Source organism: Hydra vulgaris, chromosome 11 (genome assembly GCF_038396675.1).
Source record: "Hydra vulgaris chromosome 11, alternate assembly HydraT2T_AEP".
NCBI classification, from domain to species: domain Eukaryota; kingdom Metazoa; phylum Cnidaria; class Hydrozoa; order Anthoathecata; family Hydridae; genus Hydra; species Hydra vulgaris.
In genome coordinates, this window is record NC_088930.1 from 5,160,076 (window position 1) to 5,173,565 (window position 13,490).

Below are 13,490 nucleotides of genomic sequence, written 5' to 3' on the forward strand. Positions count from 1 at the left end.
TTGATAATGACGTTAGAAATTCTTACTTACAAAATTTCCTCTGCGAAAAATTGGCGATGACATTTTTTGAATTATTGAAGTATAATTATAGTATACACCTTTTCAAGATGTAATTGAGAACTTAAAAGTTGTAATTAAGAAGAGTAAAATGTAATTGAGAAATACAACATGTAATTTAGAAGTCGCAATATGTAATTAAGAAGCACAACATGTAATTAAGAAATTTTAAAATGTAATTGAGAAACCCAACATGTAAATAAGAAATCGCAATATGTAATTTGAAAAACAAAAGTTGTAATTAAGAAATCATAATATGTAAATGAGAATACATTATTTGTAATCGTAAATTCAATGTAAGCTTTAAAGTCATTATAAAAGATCTTCGTGGACATGCATTTTGATAAGTTAGTAATTTCAAATTTAGCATTTGTTTGCACCAGCAATACAGTAATACAGCAATGGAATTGAAAGATCATTGTGTTATTTGTCAACACACTATGAATAGAAAGTCTGTTATTAAATTGAATCCGTGCAAGCATTTATTTCACCAAATTTGTTTACAACCACTTCTGGAACAACCAGAACCACCTTGTCCAATTTGAAGACATGAAATACATACAAATGAACAAGTTGAAAGAAAACATTATGTTTTATCTTCATCGAATGATAGAAGAAGAGTAATTGAATGTGCTGAGCGAAACGACGATTGGTTGACTCTGGCGCAAACTTTAGGTGTTAAATATGAGACAGCATAAAATTGGGTCCGCAGCGGAAGTTTAAATTTTATTGGAAGAGGTGGTTTTAAACCAAAAAAATTACCCGATGATCAAATCAAAGAAATACTAACATGGATTGAAAATGACTGTCAGTTGACATTGGCGACCATTAAAACAAGGGTATTAAGACAATTTAATATTAGCGTCAGCACAACCACAATTGCTAATTACCTCAAAGGCAGACTACTTTCATTTAAAAAGTGCACAAGGAGCTTACTACAACGAATAGTAATGAAAACAAACAAAATATGCTGAATATGTTAGGAACATTAATGAACACATCACAAATGGTCATCAGATAGTTTGGTTGGATGAAAAAACTTTTTTGCAGAAAAATGCAAGGACGTGCCAAACAGGAGAAAAGAGCAATAATGAAAATACCTTCTTCAAAAGGTGCAAACATACATTTGCACCTTTTGAAGAAGGATACGATTGCAGCTATATCAACAACAAATGTCGTCATAATAGAAACTCGCAGAGGATCATTTAAAGCAGATTCTTCTAACAAGTGGGAGTTGACTTTGTTTAAGTGGTTTAGATCCGGGAATCGTTTAGAGGATTTGGTCGTCGTAACAGACAATACGTTATGCCATGCTCGTATGGAAAGGATGTTTGAAAATTCACTGGCTCATTTGTTACGATTAGGACCCTACAGCCTAATGTTAAACCCAGTAAAAGCTATCTGGTCCAAAATAAAAATAAACGTTAAAAATGTTATTCGTATTCCACCTGTATTCGGTGCTAGGATTATGGAACAACGAATGCAGTATTTATTTATTTAGAAAGAATTGTTACTGCGGCAAAATATACAATTATGGGAAGTGATTGTATACGTTCTATACAACATACGACTACGCATTACGCAACGATTTTAAATATGGAAGACGTTCAAGTTGGTGCTTAACTGAATATTGCAATGGTTTTTAATGACGTTGTTTAAATTTAAATTTTAAATTTTTATGTAAATAAATTATTTGTTTTTTATTTATTGTTCATCTGAAATCTCAATTAAATTTTTCATAAACAAAAATAAAAGAGTGTTTTAATTCACACCCAATAGGATTTTTCCAGTTACCGCCTAAACCACAAATGTCTTTTTCATGACTTTTTATATTTTATTGATATTATATTATTTCCAGCCTTAAATTATAAAGTACATCAGGACTACAAAATTCAAAATACAAAGAACTTTGTATTCTTTATACTTTTCTCAATTACAACTTTTATCTTCTCAATTACATCTTACAATTTCTTATTTACAACTTTCATGCTCAAAATTACATCTTACATTTCTCAATTACAACTTTTATCTTCTAAATTACATCTTACGTTTCTTAATTACAACTTTCAAGTTCTCATTTACATCTTGAAAACGTGTAGTGCACAAACATTTTTTTTGCTATTTATGGGGTAATCAATATATTATGTCATCCCTTTATCTCCGCTATATGAAAACGTTTTATATAAATTTATAATTGCATATATAGTTTTATCCTATAAAAGTATAGTAAAAGTAGTATAAAATTTTATAAATATATATAGTTACAAAAGTTATAAAAAATAGGAGCAATTTTTTTTTTTAAACAATATTATGTTATTACAGTACCCAGTGGGCACAGTACGAGTTTTAAAACGTTCTTTGGACGTTTTTATTAGGTTTAAACCTTATAAAAACCTCTAAAAAACATTTTAAAAACGTACCGTGCCCACTGGGTATATTATTAAACAGGTCTTATATACTTATATAACAATATCTTGTTTATATATTTCAAGAACTATATTGGTCTTATTACTTATATAAAGTTAAAAAGTTATAATTTATATAGGTTTTGAAACTTATATAAATTAAAACTAATTAAATCAACTAAATTAATAGACAACATCTAAGCGTTTAATATACGTTTAATTAGACGAAATTTATACGCTTTATATAAGTTTATTTGAGTTTGTATAAACTTTATATAAATTTATTTATATAAGTTTTATAGACTAGATCTAAACGTAAATTTGATTAAATCTAAACACATTATATGCGTATAATAACCCTATAATAATCGTCTAAAATATATTTGAATACCAACGTTTTATGAACGTTCGTTTTAAACGTTAATTTGCATTTCATTATAAATGAATAATCGACGAAACGTAAACGTTTGTCTTAACGTTGTTTCAACGTTTAATAACTGTTTATAATTTAAAGGGAACCTTTAAATTATCTGCAATCAATGTACCTTGCATTGGCAGTCCTATGTTTTAAGACTGTCTAGATTACGGTCTACAAGATACTTTTATTGCAGATTGTTTAAAAGTTCCATGTAGTGCACTGTAAGTCATACATACTTAGAGTGTACCTCAAAAAGTAGAAATAATGTACGAATAATTCTACCTTTAAAGGTAGGGGAGACAGGGGAGACCCTGGACAGTTTTTACTTTAACTGAACTTATTTATTAACTTTTGCACTTTTTTAAAGTTATATATTTTTTTTAAATGCAATGATTAAGGTATATTTACCATTTCTTTATACTTCTTGATTTTCAATGTTTAAAAAAAAATGCTAGTCGAGTGTCTGAATGCCTTCGGAATTGTATAGAGGAGATTATGGATATCAAATTGATAAATACGCGATTTCAAAAATGATAGTTTACTTTTCATTTATAAATTATTGCAATTAGTATTCATCCAAATTTCACTTAAAATATATCATGTCCTTAAAACAACATATCATGGCTCATCAAAATTATCAGCATTGCTGTCATTGAATCCATTGTCACCGTGATTATATGTAATCAGGTTGTATGGATTATTGTTAAAATTTGTAGGTCTATTGATTCATCTGACGATGATTCTTAAAGGATTGCTTTTTATGAGGTTTTTCCTTGTAGAATCTTTCTCATAATTGTCTTTTTTACAAGCTTTTTTGCCATTCTTGCTTTTTTTGTAACTGTAAGTGCCTCTTATTCCGGGGTATCTGTGGCTTTTTTAGATTTACCCTTACAACGTCCTCGGTCATTAGTGTTTGATTTCCGTGGAGTAGCTTTAGGATACGGATGAATTCATTGTGGAATAACATGTCAATCGATTAAGATGCGACTTTTATATACACTCTTTCAAGAATTCCTTCGTGCTGAATTATGGGGTTGCAATCGTTAATGATTGTGCAAATAGAAATTTACAAATTTTTATTAACTGTCCATAGGAAATTGTTGTTTAGAAATCATAACAGAAGCATTGGACAATTTGGCTTTGTACAATATCTAAAATGTCCAAAATCTCCGTATAAAGAGTGTATTGAAAAATCAAGGGAACCATTACAAACTCATTAATAAATCACACAATGAATGCTTACATTCCCAAATGTCAGCAGGTAACAGTTTGTTCTAAAAAAATTGCACAAACTCTGAGTTAATAACTAGGATCTAAATAAATTACTTAGAATTGAAAATTTTATATCAGGGAATCAAAAAATCGTTTTTTCACACTAGAATCTGTTTTTTAGCGGGAAACGCCTAACTATTTTAAGGCTAAGAGCGTATGTCTACCAACATATCGACCCTAGACATCAGGGTACTAATGTTAATAGGGTAGGAGATTTCTCTATCAAAGTGGCCATTCTCTAACCGTGTCCAAAGTCTTCCCGGTCTCCCGGAGAGACTTTAAACACGAGAAATATTAGAGTATTACATATTCTACTCTTAAGGTAGAAAATTATACACTTTAAGGTAGAACATTTCACCCTTAAGGTAGTAAATTGCACCACATATGATCATTTTTGGTATAGTTTTTAACCTTAAAGGTATAAATTTCTTAAAAGGATAGTAGGGGTAGGGGGAGATGTAACTTAACCTAAATTTGGAAATTCATACCTTTTTTTAGTGTGTAAAAAAGAAAGATGACGCGTGAAAAAAACAGATGGTTCTAGCAAACAAGAAGTAGAAGAATTGCAACATACTGTAAAAAGATTTAAATTCAATTTCTCAACTGATTATGCAGTGCATAATCACTTATGAATCTACATACACTACATAATCTATTGTGTATTTTCGGCGGTCCAAATATATTTTAGGCGGTCCAAATATATTTTAGGCGGTCCAAATATATTTTAGGCGGTCCAAATATATTTTAGGCGGTCCAAATATATTTTAGGCGGTCCAAATATATTTTAGGCGGTCCAAATATATTTTAGGCGGTCTAAATATATTTTAGGCGGTCCAAATATATTTTAAGCGGTCCAAATATATTTTAGGCGGTTCAAATATATTTTAGGCGGTCCAAATATATTTTAGGCGGTCCAAATATATTTTAGGCGGTCCAAATATATTTTAGGCGGTCCAAATATATTAGCGCAAGTTCTTTGTAGTTTAAGACAGATACTGATTTACAGATAGATTATGAGAGAAATGGATTAACTCATTTATTTAACTTTTGTTGATTGGTTAACTTGTACCCCACGATTTAATTAAGTTTAAGATAACATAAACGTTGACATATTCAGAAGCAAAATATAGTCTTTTCCATATGACCAATGGGGTAATTTAAAAAACTAAAACATTCTAAATCAATATCTGCTGGCACCCCTTAATGTGTTCTATATACTAAAATAAACGCTGAAATATAACTGATTGAAAAATGCTTTGAATAAAAACAATAAAGTGGTTGCAACTAACCCTCGAACATTTAACGGGTTCCTATATTATAGAAAAAGAAATTCCATAAGTATGTTGTTTTGGGTCTCAAATGAAATGAATTTATATAAAAGTTATATATAATAATCATCAATTAATTAAAAAAGTATTAGATTTTATTTCATAAATAATGACAATTTTCACCAAAAAATTAAAACAAAATGCATTTTTACAAGTTTCTGAAAATTAATATTATTTTTTCTATGTTTTTAATAAAATGATTTTTATATAGTTCTGAAATAGGGTCGTCTTTGCGGAAAAATATAAAATAACTTCTTCATAAAACAGTTCGTCGCGTTGGTTTGACAAGGTTCTAACTGAGATTTTTTCCAAAATGGGGATTATGAACTATTTGTATTATTACAATCAGAATAAACTAAAATTTACTGCGATCTAGCGTAAAATAAGCGAACTACCAATGTGCCAAAGTTATAGCAGTTTTAGTCAACTAATATTTAGTTAGACAAGTTCCAACTAACATGTTAGGGTAAATCCTAACTACAGAATACTCCAAATTTTTTTCAGTTAAATATATTATGATAGAGAATTTCATGCTCATCAATTATTATATAAAAATATTGGTTTCAATAACAAAGTATAGTGTTCCAGTTTGATGTTGATGTAAAAAAAAAAAAATCACAAAAACGCCAAAAAATTCTTTTTATAACGTTACATTGCACAACAAAAAAAGACTGGTTTCTATCAGCGTTGAAACAACTATTAAAAACAAAAACAAATGGCATATATAAGGTAAAACTCTTTTTTTAAATTAATAATCAGTCTTCTCACTTACCGTTAGTCGATATAAGTACATTTTGCCGCGCATATCCTTAACTGTCAGTCAATGTAAGAACGTAACTGTATCTGTGTATAGCCCCTAACGGTCAGTCATACATGTTTATTACTCATCGATTTTTTTTAATGGTCAGTTAATGAATGTATAATTTTAAATATGATTGATAAACAAAATAATGTAATATTAATTTACTACATCTTACATTAGTTATACTAAAAAAAATTGAATAACTTGTAACAAAATGTTTCTTTGTAATGTTAAAAAGCATGCTGTTTTAAATGATTTTAAAAAGACTTTTGCAAGATATTTGATGTTGTGATAAAGCGACTTAGTGACTTGGTCTGACTGCTGCGCCCCTCAAAATTGGAACAGTATAATATTAAATAGTGTGTTACATTACAAAATACTTATTTCCTAGTCATTTATGCTACTACAAACATTTATGCTACTACAATATATTAACTTCTTAGTCATTTATGTGTCCAAAAGTTAGATCACACGCATCATTAAATTAAAAACCTCACAAGGTTAGCTGATTTTTATAGTCCACTTGGATTGATAAGGACCCTCAAGCAAGTTAACAGAAAAAATCCTTATCATTATTAATATGTTATTTAAATAAATCCACAAGATTTCAGGACTATTGTTTAACATCAAAGCTATTTAACTTCAAGTTAGCTCTTTTTTCTAACATTGCTGTGCTAAAATTATCTATCCATAATTGAAATAAACCTATGACTTGTGCTAATGTCAAATTTCATGAAAAAAAAAACAGAAAAAATGGTGGTACTAGCTCATCAACTTCTAGAGTTTTGAATGCTAAACTAAAGATATAAAATTGCACAATTTAAGGCTGTATTTTCTTTTGTGCTTCTCCAGGACCGAGATTACTAACCAAGGGTTCTTCACCTATAAAATTTCAGGATGCGATAAAAAGCTTTTTAGCTTTTAAGCCATAATGTAATGGTTGTTAAATATAATATAACGGCAGAACCTCGTTAGATAATATAGTAATTACCGTTTACTATGCTATTGTTTCAGTTACAAAATTTAAAAGTAGTTAACTACTTCAATCATAAAATTTTAAAGTAACTAAAATGTTTCTTATTACCGTTATAACAGCAGTTAGAACCTTGCCATAGTGAAGGTATGACTATTTTACTATGACAAGGCTCTAACTGCATTTTGGAGGTATTTATTTTTCAATGAAGAATGAAACATTTTTTAGTTACAAATAGTGATACTAAAGGCAAATGCTAATGTTATCATCGGTGAAAAAAATTATTAATTGATACTAATAAATTAGGTAGGAACAAAACAACTTTTGACACCTATTTATTCAAAACTACTCACGGATCAGTTAGAACCTCGTCAAATCAACTCCACGGTTGTTGTTTTGATGTATTTAAACAAAGCAGATTTAATCTACTCACAGCAGATTAAATTTACACACAACAGATTTAATTTAAACACAACAGATTTAATTTAATCACAGGAGATTTAGTTTACACAGAGTAGATTTAATTTACACACATCAGATTTAATTTACACAACAAATTTAATTTAAACACAGCAAATTTAGCCTATAACAGTTATTGGCATAGATGAGACAGTTACTGTCTCATCTATCCAATAAAATAAAAAAATTTATTGTGAAAAGTGTTGTGTTTATTATATTTTACTATACTGTTGAAAATTATTCTATATATTCAATTACCCTAGTATTACTCCAGTAAAACTATGTAAAAAAAGTTTTTAAATTGCATGATTATTCTAGAACTCTAATTTAAAAAAAATTCAAATACCGAAAATATCGTAATAAAGTTGTGAGACAAAAAAAGGTTTGATTTCCGTCAAATAAAAGAAGTTTAGATCTTTAAAATCTAATAGCGGATAGTAACGATTGCCGACGACCTCTATCAATTTATAAATAATCTATGATTTAACCTACGACAAGTAGAAAATTCTTTTTTTTTACAATATTTATATTATCATATCATATATCGCTATATTACAAAAGCATTATTTTTGACGTCAAAGTTTTTTTGCAAATAAGTTATTTTTAAGAAATAAGTTAAACAAAGCTTGCATATCAACTACAATTATTTTGAAACAAATAAGTTCTTATTTACATAAAAATGCATTTTTATTTCCCCAAAGTTAGTATTTAACGGGTAATAAAATGTTTAATGAAAAAAGTTAGCAAAGTAAAAATGTCAGTTAAATGTCGGTTTATTTTGCAAAATTGTTTTAAAAAATGACGTTAAAAAAATCCGTATGAGTAATTCCATGTCAAAACAACCAGGCCATGCAACCCTATGTCCTTGGATTTTCTTTATATTTTTACCATAATTAGTACATTATAAAATAAGATAAATCCCAAAATTTCAAGGTCTAATCCCCAACGGTTCGTGAGTAATGGTTGTTTTAATTTTGGCTACTATTATTGTTTTGATCATTTTCCGCCATTTTTAAATTTACATTTCTTCTTATAAAACCAAGTCTTTAAACATGTGAATTCTAAAAATAAGTGACTTAGTTAATCTCAAGGTGAGGAATTTGAATATATAAATAAAAAACTCATTTTATATATAAAAAGTCTAATCTAAATATCAATTATAAAAAAAAATCTAAATATCAATTATAAATGTTAAAATAATGGACACCTGCCCCAGTAAAATTTTAAGGTGTGCGGTAAATTTTTTAAGCTAAAAATTTCAAATTAGATCATTGTATATTTGAAGAACATTGTGTGAAAAAATCATTTCTGCCAAATACATAGTTTAAAAATGAAAAATATTACAAACAAAGCAAATATAGTATATTTCGCTTATCGTAGTATTCAAAATAAATAAAATTGATGCATACTTGAATTGATATACAATTTTTTATAATATATCCATTAAAAAATTATTGATTTACATATATATACTTATTAATTTTGTAAAAATCTTTTTTTGAAAGTTCATATTTGTCTGATCTTATTGTTGGTGCATTATTAATGTTATTACATTGGTGATAGGTATCCAACGATAATCATCCCTTTTCGGCCATAAAAACCGTTCAGATGGACCGTGTGGATGCATAAACTTTATTTTTATATTATTATATTCTTCATTTTTTTCTTCGACTACTGCAATCCACCAAAACGAGTCATATGTACATGCGTAATATTCTGCATTAGCTCAAAATTTATTAAACTTAAATTTTGGTTACTTGATTTTTTAGTTATATTAATAGATTTTGGATTTATATCGTTACTAGTTTTTTTAAATAACATAGATGTTTTCGAAACTGGTATGAAATGGTGAAATCCTCGAGTTCCTGGTATTGTTTTTCCCTTCTCAAATCGTTTATTTTGCGTAGCTCTAACTTTAACCTTAGTTTCTTTATCAATTTTAAAGAACTTTATTGTGAGCATTTTTTGAGTGCAAAATTCAAACATTGCATCAATTGTTTGTATTTGATTTTTCTTTGGACGTTGCAAACTTTCTCTTGCTATTGTTCGTTTTACTGTACCGCCTATTGCATCGCAAGAAGATTTGCCGTGACTGGTTGCAAAAAATATCCATTCAGCTTCCAATAAAAAATCTTCTGAGTGATGGCATAGATTTAGAAAATTTTTATAATTTTTATACTGTCCTCCACATCCATCAGAAAAGTTATACAATTTGAAAATTAAACACACTTATAACTGAAAACAAACCTTTTTCATTAATTGTTTACAAGTTATATCCCATTTCATTGCATATAAAAGAAGAACTGCATTTTGATGATAAACGCATACGCACACTGAATGAGCACCTGAGGCTCCAACACTTACACGCCACTTAGGACGTAGACTGCAAAATTTAGAAATTCCAAGATTAATCCCTGGATTTATAACTTTAAATTGGCTGTACAATTCTTTCATGTTACACAATAGCAATCGTTTTTGTACTTGTATTCTGTTATTTTTTCCTTTTTCAACACTTACATAATCTTTTTTATCAGACATTGTTTGTGAGTATTCATCATCTTCATAAAAACTTTGAACAATGGAGACAACATTAAGTGGAACACTTTTTGCAATTTTATCCAATTGGAGTATGCCACTCTCCTGTTTCATACAACGTGCTGTTCGAATAGCATTCACACTAACTTCAAAGTAGTTAGAAGTAGTCTCTTGACCAAGATTCAGGATTTAAAGTGAGAATTTTTAATTTATTTTTATAGTCAAAAGCATTTATCTTTTCTTTCATCAATAGTGTCAGTTTATCCAGATCAGATGCTTTATTTTGATCTGTTTTCGAATAAGGCGCATTAGAATTATCTATAAAATGCGAATTACTTATTCCATAATGGGCTGCTAAATCTTCACCAATCTTTTTTATTGATTTTTTATATTTTTTCATTGCAGATGCAACACGTTGATGTAAAGTAACAGAATGTAAATTAATAGGAGATTCTCCTAAAACTTCCAGGGATAAATTAATATGATTAAACGGTTCATCTTCTTCTGTCAATATTTCATCTACTTCATTTTCACTAGGGTGTTCTACTGATAAAACTGCCTTTGACTTACAGCTAGCACATAACTTCCACCCAGGTAAAACTCTTAATCCTAATGACTCAAAGTGTCTAGCCAACATTAAAGATATTGTAAATTTACCTAAAAAAAAAAAGAATATTTAAGATACGTGTTGTATACTTTTACAGATAGTATTCATATATTTGAAATCAAATTACCTTTTATTTTTTTTTATGCACTTTATAAACATCACAACAATTGCCATTTTTCTTTTCAAATCTTTTTTCAAAATAGTGAAAATTGCGATTACAAATGCTAAATAGTTCTTCACAAGCACGCAACTCAGATCTTCATAAAATGTTTTGGCGAATATCAGTGTCTAGGTCATGTAGTAAAAAAATCTCTTTATTTCTAGAATATGAGGTTTTATGGCATTCTAAATTCAAAACTTTACCAATATCACATGAAATCATTTTGATAATGAATTAAAAAATGTTATACTTGCAAATTTAAAAATGCACAAGTACTAATTACATTATTTATATTGGATTAGTTGCAACATTTAAACTAGATGAATATGTCTGAATTCAGCAATTAAACTTTGATAATTTGGAAAGACAAGGAAACAAGAAAACAAAAAGGAAATAAAAAAATACATTAAAAAAACTTTCATAACTTAAGAAACACTTCGATTTAGATAGGAATTACCATTTTTCCTAAATTACCATGGCAATCTATATACATTTATAGTACAAAAGTAAAATATTTACAAAACTATGTATTTGGCAGAAATGATTTTTTCACACAATGTTCTTCAAACATACAATGATCTAATTTGAAATTTAAAGCTTAAAAAATTTACCGCACACCTTAAAATTTTACTGGGGCAGGTGTCCATTATTTTATCATTTATAATTAATATTTAGGTACTTTTTAATTATAAAATGAGTTTTTTATTTATATATTTAAATTCCTCACCTTGAGATTAACTAAGTCACTTATTTTTAGAATTCAAATGTTTAAAGACTTGGTTTATAAGAAGAAATGTAAATTTAAAAATGGCGGAAAATAACCAAAACAATAATAGTAGCCAAAATTAAAACAACCATTTCTCACAAACCGTTGGGAGTTAGACCTTGAAATTTTGGGATTTATCTTATTTTATAATGTACTAACTATGGTAAAAATATAAAAAAAATTCAAGGACATAGGGTTGCATTTTTTAAAAAAATTGGTTGTTTTGACGTGGAATTACTCGTATAGAATTTCTGCAATTTGCGGCGCTTCTGATCTATAACAATGCGCTAAACGCCCATCTATTTATGTGTCCTTGGTGCAATGAAAAAGTTAAGAAATAAAGGTTGTTGAGTGCAAAACTGAACTCATTACATTCAAAGCTTTTGAATGCTTCTTTGCGGTTGTAACCGGCAGTTTTATCAAGTAAGATCTTTTTTTCACTTCCTAACAAATATGATTTCATTGAGCTCTGCAACTCCACTTACATCAAATATCAAAACATACGAATTCAATCCACATTTGTCAAGGGTCGTTTAAAATCTTTACTTAGCTTATCGAGAGTGAGCTGATTGAATTGAAGAAGACTCATGTCTTTAACTGCCATTAGGCATTAAAAAAGTAGTGAAGACAACAAAATCAAAAGAATTGACTCATTCAATCCAGGAACTTTCAACCTATGGTTGAAAATTATCATTATTTTTTTAATTGTATTTTGAGTTAAATAATTACCTTTTAAACTTTTTTAATAATGTTTGAGCCGTTTATCTCGTTGAAAATGAATTTTTGTTGTTATTTTTTGTTTGGTATATTTTCGAGTACATCTGAATTCAATAGTTAATAAAAAAAAAAAATTACTTTAAAAGTGGGATTAGTGAGAACTTACTATTTTATATAATTTTAGCTAACATAACAAAAAGAAAATGCAATGATGTTCATACAGTATGGTTTTTCATTAATGAATATCAAGTTTTGGTCAATAACTCAAAATCAAGAAATCAATCTAATATAAATCAAAAAGATCTTATCTAAACCAAAAAGACTTGGATTACTTCAAAAAAGGTTGGCGTTAAATTTGAAAACACAGCGATTTGATAAATTCGGGGATTTCCAATAAACTCAATAAATTTTGACAAGCTGATGCCAAACTGACAAAAGTGTCGTTTGCAGTAAGTATACAATGGCACGAATTGGGTTGAGGAGTGATTGTGAAAAAAAGCTGAAGGTAATCTATTGTCAGATAAAACAGTCCAAAGGAGAACTGTTATCATGTCTAATGATATAAATGGGCGGCTAAATGCTCGTCCCGTCTTTTTCAACAAGGAATGAATACTGAGCATAAAAAATTCCTTTACTATACAAAAGTGAGATGGTTTTCAAAAGACAAGCTGGTTGTTTGAGTATATGAACTACGAGAGGAAGTAAAAATATTCCTGGATGAGACGCAATCTTTATTGTCATCTTTTTTTGGTGATAATTTTACACTAAGTATAGCGTATTTGGGTTTCTCAATATTTTTATGAACAAACTGTAGACAAAAAAATCAAAGCGCCATTTTTGAAATGTTTAAAACAGTCTCGTTTGTTCGTGAGCCAACCGGCATTAGTTGAGATGAAAACGCTAAGAATTTGACTAGGCTGATAGCAGAGTTTAAGTCCTTTATTCTTGAAATAAGCCGACCTGACTTGGTGGTAGTGAGGAATCCTTTTAC